The sequence below is a fragment of the Parambassis ranga genome, chromosome 5 (assembly GCF_900634625.1).
Source record: "Parambassis ranga chromosome 5, fParRan2.1, whole genome shotgun sequence".
Lineage (NCBI taxonomy): Eukaryota > Metazoa > Chordata > Actinopteri > Ambassidae > Parambassis > Parambassis ranga.
Window position 1 is genome coordinate 4533462 of NC_041026.1, and position 18655 is coordinate 4552116.

Genomic DNA, 18655 nt, shown 5'->3' on the forward strand with positions numbered 1-18655 from the left:
AGATAAGATAAGATAAGATAAGATTTTATTAATCTCGAAGGAAATTCTTGTGCCAGAGGTATCAAGTCACATTAAATGCAGTTAAGTACAGAGTATAAGAGTATAAGTGTCACTATAATCCAAAATAAGAGTACAGTACGCAGTATGAGCACAATATATGATACATGGATACAAATATGGAGATGTAAGGTGCTAAGTAAACATAAACATAGACAAGTGGAGGGAATGACAGTGATGCCTGACATGATCATCCAGCTCTTCTCCCTACAGAAAGGGGAGGAGTTATACAGTCTGATGGCCACTGGCAGGAAGGACCTCCTGTGGCGTTCTGTGCTGCTCCTCGGTAGTCTCAGTCTACCACTGAATGTGCTCCTGTAGGACAGCAGTGTGTCGTGCAGGGGGGGAGATGTGTTGTTACGAATACAAACTGTGTAACTTTTTCTTTAAAACATAAATAAGCATGTGTTACATTTAAGTGTTTACCAAATGATTCACAGAGAGCTGATTCAACCTACAGCAGCAGATCAATCTCTAAGTATTTCACAGTATACTGAATTCTTAAAGATTGAATAGGATGTAGTAAGTAGCACTACTGTGAGGCCTTTGTGGAAAGATCGACAAATGTTCCATATTACATACTAAAAGAATATATTACCCTCACTGCTTTGTCTGCATGTCATGTTGGAATATCTGTGTGAACTGTGGTAAATCTTTGTTTAATACAGCACTTAGATCCAATGAGAAGTAAAGAAGAAATTATATTTTAATAAGAACCATTTTATTTACAAAAAAAGTTTCAAAGGCCACAAAATAAAGTCTATGAAAGAACAGAACAAGGACACACAATGAAACTCCATGTTGGACTTCATGTCCTTTACTTGTAATACTCTGGTTTGTCCTGTGGGTGGTGCTGTGGCTTCACTGGTGACATTTAGATTCAGCATGTGTAAAATGCTGCAGACAGTGTTCACTTTCTGACTGCTCTGAGCCTATTGAACGTCTCGGGCTGCTCGTCTGGTTGTGCTCTTGCATGATATCCACATTTACGTCAGAGAGTCCATCTGTAGGAGGAGCCTCAAACAAACCTTTGTCAGACAGCATCACACACAGAACATCTTTCAACTCATGATTCTTCACATTTAAAGAAAGCTGCAGCTCAAAGAAATGAACTCACAACAAAAGGTCTCTCTTGAGACATGACAAATGACAACACTATAAGCTGAAGTTTCTGCTCTCAAAACAGGAGAACATGAAGATGAACAAAAAAAGAACTTCTTCTTTATAACATGGGAAACAATCTAAAGCAGGCCAGCACTGAAACATGTTCTGTTATCAAGCTTAAAACAGACAGCTAGTCATTGACTTCATGCTGCCATCTGTGCTTCTCTTTGTTTGTTGATGATGAACGTCTCTTCATGGACCTGAAATAAAATCACAGCAAACAGTCTCAGTTTAAAATACTGTCTTTGGAACATGAGCTCTGACTGTATATGAAGAATATTACCTGTGTTTGGATTCACATTACTGTAGTCAGACAGTGACTCTTCTGGGTCAACATGTTGTCCTGTTATCAATCATACACTCAACAAAAATATAAACGCAACACTTTTGTTTTTGCTCCCATGTTTCATGAGATGGACTTGAAGATCTAAACTTCATTCCAGATACACAATATTACCATTCCTCTCAAACATTGTTCACAAATCTGTCTAAATGTGTGATAGTGAGCACTTCTGCTTTGCTGAGATAATCCATCCCACCTCACAGGTGTGCCACATCAAGATGCTGATCTGACATCATGATTAGTGCACAGGTGTACCTCAAACTGCCCACAATAAAAGGCCACCCTGTCAGTGTGTGTGTGTGTGTGTGTGTGTGTGTGTGATCCTTTAACTGGAACTGCTCCACCCACTGTAACTCACCACAGTCTTGGTTGTGAGTTTGTTGAGTTTTTTTTTTATCTGCTGATTCAAATGATGGAATAAAAAAACATCATTAAAAATACAGGATTATATTCATGACACATGTTTATACACTGACAGATTTCTCTGTCAATAAGTAAACAAAACAAATTATTATTGTAGTAAACAGTGAGAACTTGGACTGAGTCAAAGTGAAACCAGTCAGTGCTGCTGACTGAGGATCTGCCGTCTGAAAACATGTTGATGTTTTGCATAGTTTATGGTTACTCAAATCGTTCCAACAGAGAAAAAGGAAACCAAAGGGTACCAAAGGTACAGTAACAATAACATTATACGCTTATGTAGCTAATCAAAGTCATTCATACCTGTCTTCTTGGAGACAGCCTTTCCTCACATGGCCTTTGATCCAGAGTACAAGCTGTACTAGCAACATCAACAACATCATTTACTTTATGTACACATCTACAAAGTCTCATAATAATGACTAATTTGATGAAGCAATGAAAATGAATTGCTTCCTGCAGGGCCGGCCCAAGCCTTTATGGAGCCCTAAGCAAAATTTCATACCAACACCTCAGCATCAGATACTTCATCACCCTATAGGCTGCACCGTGTGTAATACACGCTACTGAATGTGTAATATCATCTCATTTGTATTAATCAATGTTATTTTTTAAAATAGAAAATAAATATATTTTATCATGGACTTTTGGTGTGTAGCAAGTATGCTAGTTATTATTGATAGCCCAGGCTCTGGCTCTATTGTTGTGATTCCATCCTCAACAATTGATAAAGTTTTGGTCAAGTTGTATGTAAACATTCAAAGAGTAACAGGACATTATTGGAGTTATGGACACTTCATTATTTGAGAAACAAAGCTTAAAAGCCCATTCAACAGCTAACCGGCCCATTCATCAATAGGTCCAGCTAGGCTAGTGGTAGCATTACAATAGCTTGCGGCTAACAAGTCAATGCAAAACAAATAAAATGGCTAATGCTAATGTTAGCTTCGAACAAACAAAAGCTGACCTATTCCACTCCGTAGTTGAACACAAAGCTCCTTTTGCTCAATAGTGTGATCGTGGTGGAGGCTCCTACAACATTCATTACATTTAATCAAAAGCGCTGTCACCTACTCCTGTCTGCACTTCTGTCTGTGGACATGTTGCTGCAGCGTTAACACACCTTTATACCACTAGTTGTGTTTCAGTTTTGTTGATCAGTTGGTCAGTCTCAGTGGTTCTCGTCTCTGTCTCACAGATCTTGGTGGTTCGTCTCAGCGAAGCAGGCTGATCCCTCTGGTGGTCTTCCTGGTCCTTCTGGTCCTCGGTGTTGGATCTGGTTTTTATACGTGTCAAAACACAAAAATCAGAAGTGAGTCAAACTCTTTACATTTTTACCTAATGTGTGATGTTTGCGAGACATGTTTGACATTTGTCTTGTCTTGACCTCCACTCTAGGTGCCTTGCTCAGGGGGTCTTTGTGAACAGAGAGGACAGCAGCTTCACTCACTCACATCTGTTAAAGGGACTTTATCTACTCCGGCCTCAGATGGACTCACAGGACCTGCAGGAGGAAGGCTGTCATGGTGTGGACAGACACAACTGATGGACATCAGAGTCAAAGCTGCTCCAACAACGTGTCCACTGAGAGACAGACAGAGCTTTTGTCCATGCAGCTTTGCATCGTACTCAGCTGTGAAAGTCTGAAAACTGACCAAATGTATATTTAGAACAGAATGTTAAAGACATAAAGGGTTTGGGTGCTTGATAAATAAATGTATATGTATATACAGATTGATTAGATAGGTTTATATATTTTTTCCAAAATAAAACAAAATAAAGTTGCACACATATTTATTAAATTAACAAACAGATGCTCATTTATTGTGGTTGTTAATCTCAAAATAAAAATTAGTTGTTTTAACAGAAGTATGTATTCATGTATCAGTTTGAGGACTCAGACAGCAGCTGGATCCTTGCTTAGTTTGTTGATTGATGTTTGTATTATAGGATTTATATAATAAAAGAGAAAGCACAGCACCACAACATGATAGTGAGGGTGTGTGTAGAGCTTCTGATGAAGCACCTGGTTGCACTCGGTTCATTCACTCCTCTTGAGCCCCAACATACAGCATACAAGGTCTTTAAATGTAGCATATAGTTCTTCTTGAATCCAAACTGTCTGTTCCATAAGACAACCGTTTATCTTTAACACTTAAAATAGTTAAACACAAACATTAAATCCAGGGCTGTCAAAGTTAATGCGGAATAATCCAGCATAATGTTTAATCTGATTAAAAATTTGAACTCAACTAACGCATCTGCAGCACAGCATGACTCTGGCTCGTTGTGTAGGGGTATGAGTGTCGCTTTGAAAACTTTGAAACTTCAATGAGCTGTTCTCTTAGTGGAAGTTCCCAGTATGGCTCGGCTCGGCTCATGTTGTTGTTTCCATGTGTTGAATATGGTTAATTTTAAAAGAGTCACCACAGTAGCCCCTTCTGGTCAAAGAAAGGTACTACACCCAAAAACTACATCACTAAATTACCATTATCAATAAACATACTGTTGTAGTTCTATTGGAGATTATTAGCAAAACTAAAGCTGAACAAATGATTGTATACTTTACAGGAAGGGTTGACCAAAACTGGAGAGAATCAGTCTTTAATGGATTATTGATCATGTGATTATAAAGAGACTGTTACAGTAACAAAGAAGCACACATGCATTTACACCTGGATGTAGTTTGTCATCAAGAAGTTAAAAATTAAAAGGATTATTCCAAAAAATACAAACACGATCATATTTGGAAAAATCTAGTCAGACACATTTTTTCCTTAATAAAAAACTTGAAATTAATGATAATAATTCTCAAAGAAACTATGTACTAATGCAAGTGTTGGCTAAAGAAGGAAAGTTCAAATCAAAACTTGTATTTGAGTGAATAACAGGGCGAGTGATGGAGTAGAATATTGAGTTGATGCCTCAGTAGTCAGAGAAATATTTGTGACGGAAACGGTTTCTGACCCGATGCCTGAAGAGCTGCCGAGAGCAGTGAGAACACAGTTCACTAATACGCACAACTTCAGACCATGTATCTTCTTCTCCAGATGATGCTAGCCTAGACCTATGCATGCACTTCCTCCTACACATCAAAATCAGCCTCCTAGAATAGGCAAAGGGGTAAAATGTAGGGCTGTGGGGGGCAGACGTGAAACTAAAAGGGGTTCCACTAGACGAGGAAGTGGAAGGAACAAATGTTGACACTTGGGGGGTGGAGGAAGTACTGAAAGGGACAGATGTGGTGCTAAGAGGAGTAGAAGTGGTACTAACTGGGGTGGATGTAGTACTAACAGGACCAGATGTGGTGCTAAGGGGGGCAGATGTGGTACTAAGGGGGGCAGATGTGGTGCTAAGGGGGGCAGATGTGGTACTAAGGGGGGCAGATGTGGTACTTGCAGTGCTGGTTGGAACAAACGTAGTAGAGGGAGTTGTAGGAGGAGCAGACGTAGTTGAAATAGGTGGTGGACAGTGGCAGTCATTGTTCAGTTGTGGATAAAACTCAGTGACAGTTGTGTGAAGAGGACATCGTGTTTCAGGAAACAGATCAAATTGTTTTTCCAGGTCTCTAGAGAGCTCTGCCAAAGTCTTAGTCTGTAGATATGTATTCAGTCCATCTTGGTTCCTGCCCCAGTGTGCACTTGCCAGCCACCCTAACTTACTGCTGTAGCAGCAGAACGCTGTCCACATCTTGGAAGGAATATTAACCCTGTTATTGAGGAGGGTGTTGTTGTTAAGGGTGTTGTTGCCGGGCACTGCTCCGATTACTACAAAGGCTTCTCTTTTATTATTGTTGTCACGGCAGAATTGATCCATAACACATTTGACACACGTCTCCATGTTGTTCCAGCTCCCCTTGTTGAATGAACCTATCTGAGGAACAACGTTGGTCAGAGTGAACGTAGACTTTCTGACATTTTCAGTACATCCATAACAGCTTGGTAATAAATGTCCTCTGTCAAAACGTGACTGGTGTTTGTAATCAATGTCGCCAGCCTGCTTGTTGTATGTCTTCTTAAAATCTGCTTTCTTCATATCTTTGTTTGCACCTGGGTCCTCAAGCTGTAACACAGATTAAACAGACAATTAGCTCCACAAAGTTTTGTACAATAAACAGAATAATGGAAAAAGTGAGCTGAGAAATCACCCACATTAACACAAAACCAGTAGTAACTCTTCGTTCTGTGACAATTGAGTCAACTTCTGTCCTAATGTGTGTCAAAGATTTACTATTATTATTATAGAGGAACAAAGTCCACAGATATAAAGGAAGCCAGAAATCTGCGGTGGAGGTGGAGGGTGGATGGTGACAGACTGTTACACATTAGAGCAGGGGTGTCCAAACTACGTCGGATTTTCTATGGCCCGCAGCTTCGATCTTAAAATGTGTTCTTTTTGGCCCGCCAGCCAAACAGAGTAAATCAAACAAAATCAACAGGCAATTTTTATTTTTGTTTTTAACTCATTGTGTAATGTTTGCATGATTCTCTGAGCAGAACATTATCACTCTCTCTCTCTGCATCATGGTGCATCACGCAGTGCTGCAGGGCTTGGTTGTTGGTTCCAGCTACACAGAGGGCTCCGAAGGTGCAAAACACTGGTTCAGCACTTCGACACAATTCACTACGAGACTAAACATGCTTCTGCATACAACCTGCTATCAGAGAGCATCTGTACTGTACAAGTGAAGTTCTCCAAAACTATGGAGCCCCTCTGTGACATGGTCAAAAAGAAATAAATCCTGGCCACGAATCATGGACGTCACTAGGGTTGACAGATAGGGGGGGGCTATCTGTCGGGATAGGGGATTTGCGACTTTTCTGTATAAAATAAATGTAAGAAACACAAATAAGTATAACAAAATACATATTTACACATTATGATTACTTCGTTTCTTATTGTCATTATATATATTATTTTTCAGATGGTTCCAGATGCTCCAGGTAATTTCCCACAGATTTGTCCCACAATGGGCAAATTGCGTTTTTGCAACAGCACAGTTACAGCAAGCAAAAGATAAGAAAAGCTATATACATAATAAATTAAACTACCGATATTATGCAATACAATCAAAAAACAGTTTAGAGATTAACAATTACTGCACAGATGAGTGGAGGTGGTTTGTAGAAAACTGTACTTATTATTTCAGAAATAGTCGCGCTGTAAATGTCTCTTTTGTCCCTGCAATAGTTGTGTGGCAAAAGTTGAAAAATGAAGCTGCGCTACATGAAAGAAGCGCTGTTTACTGTGAGCGTCTGAGAGCGAGCTCCCCTGTTCATCCGGAACGTCTTCGACGTAACATCCGGGTTAGCGTAACAAAACATAGCACCGCTAATAAGTCAAATAAAAGTTTCCAGTAAGAAATAACAGTGAATAACAGTGAATAACAGGGGTATGCAGAACAATGCACCTTCCGGCTGAGATAACAGTCCGCTACGCGTCTATTATTGCGTTCAGGGCCGCTTTTCAGATGTGTAGACGACTCAGCTAGTTAGTGGAGATACTTCTCTTGTCTTCAGAAGACATCTTTGATACACACGTCAGAGGCACAAGGCTCTACAATTGGATATTTGAGCCCCTTGTGATATCGCTCGATGGTCCGATTGGACACTGACTTGCCCGTAGAATAATACAGCCGGTCTACATCACACAGACATGCCTGAAGTGTCCTCAGTATGAAGCAATTTTACGCAACTGTGCTACCACACCAGAGATTGTAAAGAAAATGGATGCTTGTGTTACACTCACTGAAGAGATTGTGGATCTCATAAAGAAACGGCTGGAGACAGTTTGTGAAGATTACAATGACCAGCTTGAAAAGGAAAGAGTGAGAGCAATATTAAACAAAGATGAATACGGCTCTGTCTTTGGTCACACAAAGACTGAAACTGTGCTCTCAGAAGCATCACAAAAATCAAGTAACCCCTCAGGTGTCTCCAGTAAACGGGCTGATGCTCAAGCAGAACTTGCAGCCAAGTTAAGGCAATCAAAGGCCTTACAAGAAATTCATGCTCAACAAGCACATGTCCATCAATTGGAAGCTGAATGGAAACTTAAACAGGCAAAAATGGAAGCAGAAATGAGTCTCCAGCTGGAGCAAGAGAAAACAAAACTGCAGCAGTTACAAGTAAAAGGAGAAGTTGATGTAGCAGCAGCTCGCGTTAGAGCATATGAAAGCTTTGGAAGCTCTGAGAGCTCAGAAGAAGAGCTGGAAAATGACAATAACTTTGCCTTCCAAGCTGCTGTGCCTAAAGTCCATTTAAATCCAGATGCTGCATCCTTCCAGCCTCAGAGAGCAACCTCTGAAATAATTTCAACTCAAGAATCCTCCAGTCTGGCTCAAGCAATTGCCAGCTCATTAACAATGAGCCGCTTACCTGTCCCGGAACCAACTATCTTTAGTGGTGACCCCTTAAAATTCTTGGATTGGAAAATGTCATTCATGACTCTCATTGACAACAAACCCCTTCCAGTAGGTGAAAAAATGTTTTATCTAAAAAATTACCTTGCTGGGGAGGCTCGAAAGGCAGTTGAAGGTTTCTTTTACAGAGACTCTGAAAATGCATATCAAGGAGCATGGAAGCTTCTACAAGAGAGATACGGAAATCCATTTATTATTCAGAAAGCCTTCTGTGATAAGCTCATGCGATGGCCTAAAATCAGCACAAGCGAACCTTTAGCACTTAGAGAGTTTGCAGATTTCCTCCAAGGCTGTGCTGAAGCAATCCCACATGTTAAAGGACTAGCCATCCTCAATGATTGTGAGGAAAATCATAAGCTGCTCAAAAAATTACCAGAGTGGATTGTGCACAAGTGGAGTCGTATTGTTGTAGAGGAACTTGACACATCAGGAAACTATCCAGATCTTACACGCTTCACTGAATTCCTGAATAAAGAAGCACGGATCGCTTGCAATCCTGTTGCATCGCCACTCATGATAAACTCCAAGAATCCAGATGAAAGGCTGCCAAGACGAGCCAGAGCATTTAACACAAACATAAACATGAAAAGTCACATTCAAGAGAGACAAGAAACACTAAGTAACAAACCAAGGCTACCATGTTGTGTCTGCAAAGATGAAAATCATAACATTGCAAAATGCCCCACCTTTGCAACAAAGTCAATTGAGGACAAAAGAACTTTCATCCGTGAAAATCACCTGTGCTTTGGATGTTTAACGAAAGGACATACAAGTAAAGACTGCAAAAGGAGACATACATGCAGTACTTGCAGCCGTCGACATCCAACCTGTCTGCATGAAGAAGGAAAACATAGGTCTGCAGAAGCAACAAATGATTCTGCTTCCACAGAACAACATACAAACCAGGAAACGCACAAGGTCACATCCCATACATCAACACAACATGTCTTTGCTACTTCAAGTATTGTTCCAGTCTTTGTTTCTTCAGTCAAAGAGCCAGACAGAGAAGTACTCACCTATGCAATACTTGACACACAGAGTGACTCAACATTTGTCCTAGATGATGTAGTCAGCAAACTGAATGTAGATGCACGATCAGTAAAGTTAAAACTTAGCACTATGACAGCAATGGACACAATTATAACCAGCAAAAATGTCCACGGCTTACAAGTTAGAGGACTTAAATCTGACAAGCACATTCAGTTACAACACACCTACACTCGTGATTTCATTCCTGTTGACAAGTCGTATATTCCCACCAAACAAACAGCGTCACAATGGCCTCACCTGAGACACTTGGCAGACAAATTGCCCCCCCTTCAAGACTGTGATGTTGGGCTCTTAATTGGATATGATTGTCCATCAGCGCTTGCTCCTCTTGAAGTCGTTTTAGGTGGAACAAATGAACCATTTGCACAGCGGTCAGAGCTTGGATGGAGTATAATCGGCTCCTCCAATCCCCACCTGGACAGGCAGGGAAACCAGAGTTTTGTGCATCGCATCACAGCCAAAGAAATGTCACAACCCACAGCTTCTGATATTCTAAAGGCTTTAGAATCAGATTTCATTGAAAAAATGTATGAAGATAAACACGTGTCCCAAGAAGACGTTCACTTCATACAGTTCCTTAGTGACAACATCACACAGAAAGACAGTGGCCACCTTGAGATGCCCCTTCCCTTTAAGAGCAATAAGCCACCCGAACTACCAAACAACAAGAGGCTAGCCACATTTCGCCTTCAGTGCCTCAAAAGGAAATTAAAGGCCAACAAACAATATCACGATCAGTACAAAACCTTTATGGAAGAAATAATCAGTAAAGGTGACGCAGAGTTAGCACCTGCAACACGAGAAGATGAGACTGAGTGGTATCTACCCCACCATGGTGTTTACCACCCTAGAAAGCCAGATAAGTTGAGAGTGGTATTCGACTGCTCAGCCAGGTTTCATGGGGTTTCCCTCAATGACACTCTACTAACTGGACCTGACTTGATTAATCCTTTAGTAGGAGTGCTTTGTCGGTTCAGAAAGGAGGCTGTAGCCATCACATGCGACATTGAAAGGATGTTTCACCAGTTCTTTGTCTCCTCTGAGTCCAGGAACTATCTGAAATTCCTCTGGTGGGAAGGAGGAGAGCTGGAAAGGGAACCACAAGAATACAGAATGGCTGTTCACCTCTTTGGAGCTGCCTCATCTCCAGGGTGTGCTAACTTTGGCTTGAAGCACCTGGCACGGCAACAGAGAAATGACTTTCCATTAGCCTCAACCTTCATAGAGAAAAACTTTTATGTTGATGACGGGTTGGCCAGTGTTTCAACTGTGGAAGATGCTAAAACCCTAATCAGAGAGTCACAGGATCTTTGCAGAAGAGGAGGTCTGCGTCTTCATAAGTTTAACTCAAACCAAGAAGCAGCTCTTGACTGCATAGACTCCTCAGAAAGAGCTACCACCACTGAACCTCAAGAACTAGATCTTTCCCCTGCCGAACGGGTGCTTGGCATCCAGTGGTCAACAAAGAATGACACCTTCAGCTTTAATATCAGTTTACAGAACCAGCCTTCAACACGCCGTGGTGCCTTGTCTGTCATTGCTTCTGTGTACGATCCACTTGGTTTCATCGCTCCATTCATCCTAAGTGGAAAGTGCATACTTCAAGAACTGTGTCACAGAAACATTGAGTGGGATGATTCTCTTCCTGAGGACTTAAAGCCACGGTGGGAGGAGTGGATAAACAGTCTCCACAAGCTGAAAGAGGTCACGATTCCAAGATGTTACCACCCACATGACTTTCAGAACATTGTCAGAACAGAGTTGCATCATTTTTCTGATGCTAGCAACATAGGGTATGGTGCATGTTCGTACCTTAGGTACATTAACAGCGACAATGAAGTCCACTGTAGCCTTGTAATGGCCAAAGCACGAGTCGTTCCTTTAAAAATCATTAGCATTCCAAGACTAGAGCTTGCTGCAGCAGTGGTGTCTGCAAAAGTCAGTGTCATGCTAAAAGGTGAACTTGACATTAAAATTGACCAAGAGTTTTTCTGGACGGACTCACAAGTAGTGCTAGGCTACATAAATAATGAGGCACGAAGATTTCACACATTCGTTGCAAACCGTGTTCAGCTGATAAGAGATAACACAGATCCATCTCAATGGTATTATGTAGAGACATCAGAGAACCCAGCTGATCACGCATCCAGAGGTCTTAATGCTTCGCACATTTGCACAACAAACTGGTTGTCAGGACCCAGATTTCTTTGGAAGACAGAACTACGTCACACACCCAGCTCCACCACAGAGCTACTTGTTGGTGATCCCGAAGTGAAGACAATCCAGACATTTGCAGTAAAGACCAAAACCTATAAAGACATCCTCGAACGTCTGGATCAGTTTTCCTCATGGACAACACTTATTAAAGTGGTTGCAAGAATTAAAAGGTTAGGATCCAGACAAAGGCAACACAGTGAACATGTGACTGTAGAGGAGCGTGAAAGAGCTGCCGATGAGGTAATTCGTCTTGTTCAGCAGGAAGCTTTTCACCATGAGATTAAAACTCTTGAGAATGGAAAGAATCTTTCAAGCTCAAGCTCGCTCTTCCCCCTCGATCCTGTGTGGACTGAAGGACTCCTTCGTGTTGGTGGAAGATTAAAGCATTCATCCCTCAGTCGAGAGTTTAAACATCCTGTCATTCTTCCGAAAAACAGTAATATCACTAGGTTGATTTTGTCACACTATCATGCAAAGATTTGTCATCAAGGCAGAAGCCAAACTCATATGGAGATAAGAGCTAATGGATTTTGGATCATCAGCGCCAGCAAGCTGGTTGCTAAGTTGATATACAACTGTGTTCAATGCAGAAAACTTCGTCGTCCCACAGAGAAGCAGAAAATGGCTGAACTGCCAAAGGTGCGAGTTGAAGCTTCAGCTCCCTTCACTTATAGCGGCATGGACTGTTTTGGCCCATTTCTTGTAAAGAAAGCTCGTAAAGAGTACAAAAGATATGGCTTGATTTTCACATGTCTCTGTTCTCGGGCAGTCCACATTGAAATGGTTGAAGATCTGTCTACAGACTCATTTATCAACGCGTTGAGATGCTTCATTAGTCTCAGAGGTGCTGTCAGACAGCTGCACTGTGATCAGGGGACAAATTTTGTAGGAGCTAGGAATGAATTCAAGGAAGCTTTGAAGCAGTGTGATACAAAAATGTTAGAGATTTTCTTGTCCGAAAGGCAGTGTGAATTTATCTTTAATGCCCCTTCTGCAAGCCATGCAGGCGGAGTCTGGGAACGCCAGATTTGGACAATCAGAAATGTGCTAAATGCTACACTTGCACAATGTTCAGGTCGTCTAGATGATTCTTCCCTCAGAACACTGTTCTATGAAGCTATGGCTGTTGTAAACAGCAGACCATTAACAGTGGATTCAATCAATGATCCAAACGCACTCGAACCTTTAACCCCGAATCATCTCATCATGATGAAGTCTAAGGTTGCCCTCCCACCTCCTGGAGTGTTCATAAAGGAAGATTTGTATGCTGCAAAGAGGTGGCGAAGAGTGCAGTACATGATTGAACAGTTCTGGAGTCGATGGAAGAAAGAGTATCTTCTGAACATTTCCACAAGACAGAAATGGCACCGCTCACAGCGCAATGTCAAAGTGAATGACATTGTTATTATAAAGGACGACAACCTTCCAAGAAATCAGTGGCAGTTGGGGAGAGTTGTTGAAGCTGTCCAAGATAGTGATGGTTTAGTCCGCAGAGTCAGAGTGCAGGTTGGAGTGCGGAATTTCCAGAACAAACCAAAAAACCCCTCCACACTCACAATAATTGAGAGACCTATTCAGAAATTGGTGCTCCTTCTTGAGAGTTAATTACACCAAGTGATGTATTTATATATGTGATTAGTATGTATGATATGCATGTTTACACTCTTGTTTGGTAACCCACATAAAGGTGTATCAAGAAATCCTGTATTGTTCACTCACTGTTTATGTGCTTCAGTTCGTTTATTGTAGCAGGATTTGGTGGGAGTGTAAATGACCGTAAACAGTCTGTATTTTGGTCAGTAAAATAATTGTAGTATCATGGGGATACAGTGCCACCTTGTGGCGAAGTTCGCAGTATAAATAGCGTTTGTTTCCTTTCCCCATTGCATTTTTATGTTTTCTCCTGCACGGTAAGACACACGTAGACAGCGGATGTTAGTTGTTTAACTTTACATATTCACATACAGTCAGGAGAAAATATGTGATTTACCTTGTTCTCATCTTTATCTGTTTCCTAAACATTGCTCTGTGGTAGGAAAGCTTTGAGCAGAGGAAAAGGACGAGCAATCTGAATTCTGACGTAGAGTTCTTGTTTAAGCTAGCGCCCTTTGGAAGCGGGATGAGGTAACTTTAAACATTTGATTGTTTATGTCTGTGTACAACGGGAGTTTGGCGTATCTGTGTGTATTGTGTTGTTTATTTTGTATTTGTGTGAAACTGTAGCATGGTTTGTTTTATTTCTGCAGTTTTCACGGTGCTTATGGTGCTGTTAGTGCTAATGGCGGCTGTAGTACTTTCACGGAGCCACGCCAATAAACTCCATACACCTGTCGAGGCTGTGTCTCGTTCTTCAAGTCCAAGGGGACCGCTACATCATGGATTATTAGATATATGCAATAACTGCTGGTGTCACTGCTAAAAAAGCTGTGCTGATACATGAGGATACATTCAGAGCTTAATACAAAAGATAACAGATGTAAATAATAATAATGATGCAGTACATGAACAGTAGAAGAGGCGTGTGTTTTTAGGACAGTATTCAGAGCATGAAATATATCAACATCAAATAAATGTACAAGGTTCAGATTGACAGATTCCCAAAACCAAACAGCTTCTGTTTGGTTCTGTTTGTCTCTGCACAGCCCTGTAAGAGAAGCACAAAGACAGAACATGGTTTATCACAGTCATCCATCATGTGGCACTTTGTGGAGAATAAATCACTCACAGTATGAATCCTACATGGCAGCATGAGCTCCGAGAGCTGCTCCTGCTCTGATTTCAGAATAAACTGCTGCATCAGCAGCTGCAGGAGCTGATGTTCCTGTGAATGGAGGCCTGATTCATTTAGAACTGTAATCTGATCATTCAGCATGATGTTGTTCCTTTCTCTAAGTATTTCACAGTATACTGAATTCTTAAAAGATTGAATAGGATGTAGTAAGTAGCACTACTGTGAGGCCTTTGTGGAAAGATTGACAAATGTTCCATATTACACACTAAAAGAATATGTTACCCTCACTGCTTTGTCTGCATGTCATGTTGGAATATCTGTGTGAACTGTGGTAAATCTTTGTTTAATACAGCAATTAGATCCAATGAGAAGTAAAGAATAAATTATTTTTAATAAGAACCATTTTATTTAAAAAAAAAAAAAAACATTTCAAAGGCCACAAAATGTTAATCCATGTGGGACTACATGCCCTTTACTTGTAATACTCCAGTTTGTCCTGTGGGTGGTGCTGTGGCTTTACTGGTGACATTTAGATTCAGCATGTGTAACTCATGATTCTTCACATTTAAAGAAAGCTGCAGCTCAAAGAAATGAACTCACAGCAAACACTCTCTCTTGGGACATGACAAATGACAACACTATAAGCTGAAGTTTCTGCTCTCAAAACAGGAGAACATGAAGATGAACTAAAAAAGAACTTCTTCTTTATAGCATGGGGAACAATCTAAAGCAGGCCAGCACTGAAACATGTTCTGTTATAAGCTTAAAACAGACGGCTAGTCATTGACTTCATGCTGCCAGCTGTGCTTCTCTTTGTTTGTTGACGATGAACGTCTCTTCATGGACCTGAAATAAAATCACAGCAAACAGTCTCAGTTTAAAATACTGTCTTTGGAACATGAGCTCTGACAGTATATGAAGAATATTACCTGTGTTTGGATTCACATTACTGTAGTCAGACAGTGACTCTTCTGGGTCAACATGTTGTCCTGTTATCATGATATCAATCATATATAAAATAATGATTCTCTCTGTATTTTAGTATCAATGTAACATCTCATATTTTTATATACTCACTCCTGCTGTCCAGAGCTTTGAGCTGAATCAGATATGAAGCATTATAGTAATCTTCTTCAGCCTGACCTGAAATAACATTAATGTGAGTACTGAGTTTCACAGTGATTCTATAATTATTATAACTTTAACCTGCTCCATGTCAATCAAAGTGTGTACTGTACCATTTCCAGAGCCTTCAGCTCCTCTGATTGTCTCATAGACACAAAGGTCACCTACAGGACAGTGAAACATTAAATGAGTCACCTCACATCTGTCACACTCATTTAAACATCTTTGTTTTTGTTAAATGTTGTTATTGAACAGTATTAAAGCTGCAGCAGCATCAATACATCTTATAAATATCTGTGACAACATTCAGAACCAGATGAAACACTGACTGTGGAGGAGAGAGGAGTATATCTGATGTTGGTTTACTTCCTGGTTCACTGTCTGCTCTGCAGAAGAACCTGTTATTAACAAAAAATGATCATGTTGTTACATGGTTTTGTAAATTCTGTGTCACATTTAAAGTTTATAGTAAATAAATGATGCATCAGAAGAAAAAGGTCTGACCTTTGGACTGTCTGTAGTGATACAGTAAGAACACAATGACAAAGAATAATATGATTCCACACAGCAGTCCAACAATTAATGGCACTGAGGATGAGGAGCTTTCAGGTCTGGATACAACTATTAGAAATAATAAACATACATTAATACACTTATATTGGACTTGGTGTCATTAGTACAGACACTATTCAAACCAACATTACCGCAATATACCAAAAAAGGAGCATCAAACATCTTTACCCACCTTTCACTGACATCCAGCTCTGAGGTGACTTCTTTCCTGAATGTTCACACCTGTAGAAACCTTCATGTGACTCTGACACTGCAGAGATATTCAGCTCCCCTCTGGTATCACTTTGAACAAGTTTGTCATTGTGATAGAAAAACACATTGGAAAGTTTGTTTTGTCCTCTCAGTCTGCAGCCAAGAATAACAGAGTCTCCTTCAGTCACACTATTGACAGGACTCTCCAGGACAATGTCTGTATCTGTGAGACAGTCAGAGGACGTCAGTCAGAGATCAGTCAGTGAGGTGGAGGTTAGTGTATAGTAAGAAATCACCTACCATGTACAGTGATGTTGACTGTGTTGCTGAACTCTCCTGATGCAGACTCACACCAGTACACACCAGTATCAGACTGTGATGTGTTGATGTTACATGTGGATCCAGTCATTGTTCCCCAGTTAGAACAGGATGACAGACGTCCTTCATCAGAGAACTTCCTCACTCTCCACTCAGCAGAGTTTCCCTCACAGGTCAGTGAGACAGACTCAGAGGTGAAGTGTTGGACTCTGTCAGGATTCACTGTGAGAGACGCTGCTGGATGAAAACCTGAAAAACAAAACATGTCAAAGGAACAAAGTAAGAACACAAAAATGACACGATGAAAAAATGACACACAACCAGCTCATTCTGATTCTCTCAATAAACAGAGGAATCACAGTGACAGAATAAATTCTTCTTACTGAGAGGACAGAATCAAACTGACCTGCAGACCAGACAAACTTTGGGTCACTGTAATCAGAGTGATACTCTGGGTCTCCTCTTCCAGCTCTGCACACATATGCTGCTGTGTGTGTCTGTCCATGAATGATGTAGGAATCCTGTGCAGTCCCATCAGTGCTACCAGGCAGCAGCTCATGGCTGTAAGACCAAGAGTTCTTTGACAGACCAGGAACAGCTTTATACCAGTAGAACCTCCATCCTGCAGGTGGATGTTCAACCTCACAGCTCAGAGTTACTGAGGCTCCAGGACTCAGCCATGATGGAGACACAGTGAGGACAGGTCGGGGTTTACCTGTTGGAAAGAGATGATGTTAAAACAGACTGTCAGATTGCAGATTTAGAGTTTTATCAATAAAATAACACTTACTGTCAGATACTGTCAGTCTGACTGGATCACTCCACTCTGTTGTTGTATGTTCATTGTTCATGTAGCCCTTACAGCTGTAGGCTCCACTGTGTGATGAAGAAGCAGAACTAATCCTGTACTCATTCTGATTTGAAGGTTTGTTGGAGTCTGGTGCTTTCCATTCATAACCCCACTCAGTGTCTCCTCCTTGGATCTCACATCTGACACTGATCTTCTCTCCTTCATATATCTGAGTCCAGTTAGGTTGCAGAGTCACAACAGGTCTGATTGAAGCTTTGAAACAACACAACAAGTTCATATCTGTTCATACTTTATTCATCCTGATACAAGATCACAGCAGATATTGTGTGTTACATGCAACTCACCAAGTTTGTAGATCTTCACTGATTGGCTGTACTCTGTGTAGTAAAGTGGGTCTCCTCCTCTTCCTCCTCTTCCTCCTCTGCACCAGTACTCTCCTTCCTTTGAGACTCTGATTTGTTGGTCTGAAAGTGAAACAGCCTCCTGTGTGGTCAGAGGTTCAGAGGATTTCTGATCTCTGTACCAGAAGTATTTCCATCCAGAGGACTGTTTCACAGAGCAGGTCAGAGTCACACTGCCCCCTGCTGGAACAGCTGACTCGTCTGCAGTCAGGTCAGCTGTTGGTTTAGCTGCAGTTCAGTTCAGAACACAGTGTATAAAAACATTAGGATTTATTTAGTTGTAAACAAAAACAATAAAACAAAACTGAACTAATCAAACTTACCTGATACAGACAATGTGAAGGCATTACTCCACAATGTGTATAAATTCTCTTTCCTGCCCCAACATCTGTATTCTCCTCTGTCAGCAGAGGAAGCTCTGTTGATTCTGTATTCATTGGATGTTGAAGGAATGTTGGACCTCTCATGTGTCCATTCATACGTCCACTGACGTCCTTCAACTCCCTGAATGTCACATCTGAGGGTGATCGTCTCACCAATGAATATCTGAGGCCAGCTGTGCTGCAGAGTGACACTGGGAACTGTTCACATAGAAACATCCAGTCAGTCAGCAGACAGTGTGATAACCTTAAATATTTCTTATCATATTGATCTTTTTAACAGCTGAACTCTGTAACAAAGTGCTGTGGTTTGGTGTCCCAGTATTTACTCTGATTACATTTTATGCTGACATCATTTTATTTCATTCAATAAATTCCAGTGATTGTTTTTCATTAGTCCAACAGCTCAACATTGTTAATATTCCTCTGTCCACTTCTGAAGAGAGACAGAC

General features: G+C 40.9%; 3 long non-coding RNA genes across 3 annotated transcripts; 1 reads left to right on the top strand and 2 right to left on the bottom strand.

Annotated features, from left to right (window-relative positions):
• Nucleotides 1-1205: 1205 nt before the first annotated feature.
• On the bottom strand, nucleotides 1206-15670 carry LOC114435791 (uncharacterized). Its single transcript, XR_003670625.1, has 4 exons — nucleotides 15642-15670; nucleotides 15481-15546; nucleotides 15333-15392; nucleotides 1206-1421 (listed from the first exon to the last, which is right to left on the bottom strand). It is a non-coding gene; the product is annotated as an uncharacterized LOC114435791 (long non-coding RNA).
• LOC114435777 (uncharacterized) lies at nucleotides 13568-14000 on the top strand. The gene is made up of 3 exons (XR_003670610.1): nucleotides 13568-13582; nucleotides 13708-13796; nucleotides 13896-14000. It is a non-coding gene; the product is annotated as an uncharacterized LOC114435777 (long non-coding RNA).
• A 1947-nt stretch (nucleotides 15671-17617) lies between the features above and the next one.
• On the bottom strand, nucleotides 17618-18277 carry LOC114435800 (uncharacterized). The gene is made up of 3 exons (XR_003670636.1): nucleotides 18147-18277; nucleotides 17767-18051; nucleotides 17618-17674 (listed from the first exon to the last, which is right to left on the bottom strand). It is a non-coding gene; the product is annotated as an uncharacterized LOC114435800 (long non-coding RNA).
• Nucleotides 18278-18655: the final 378 nt, after the last annotated feature.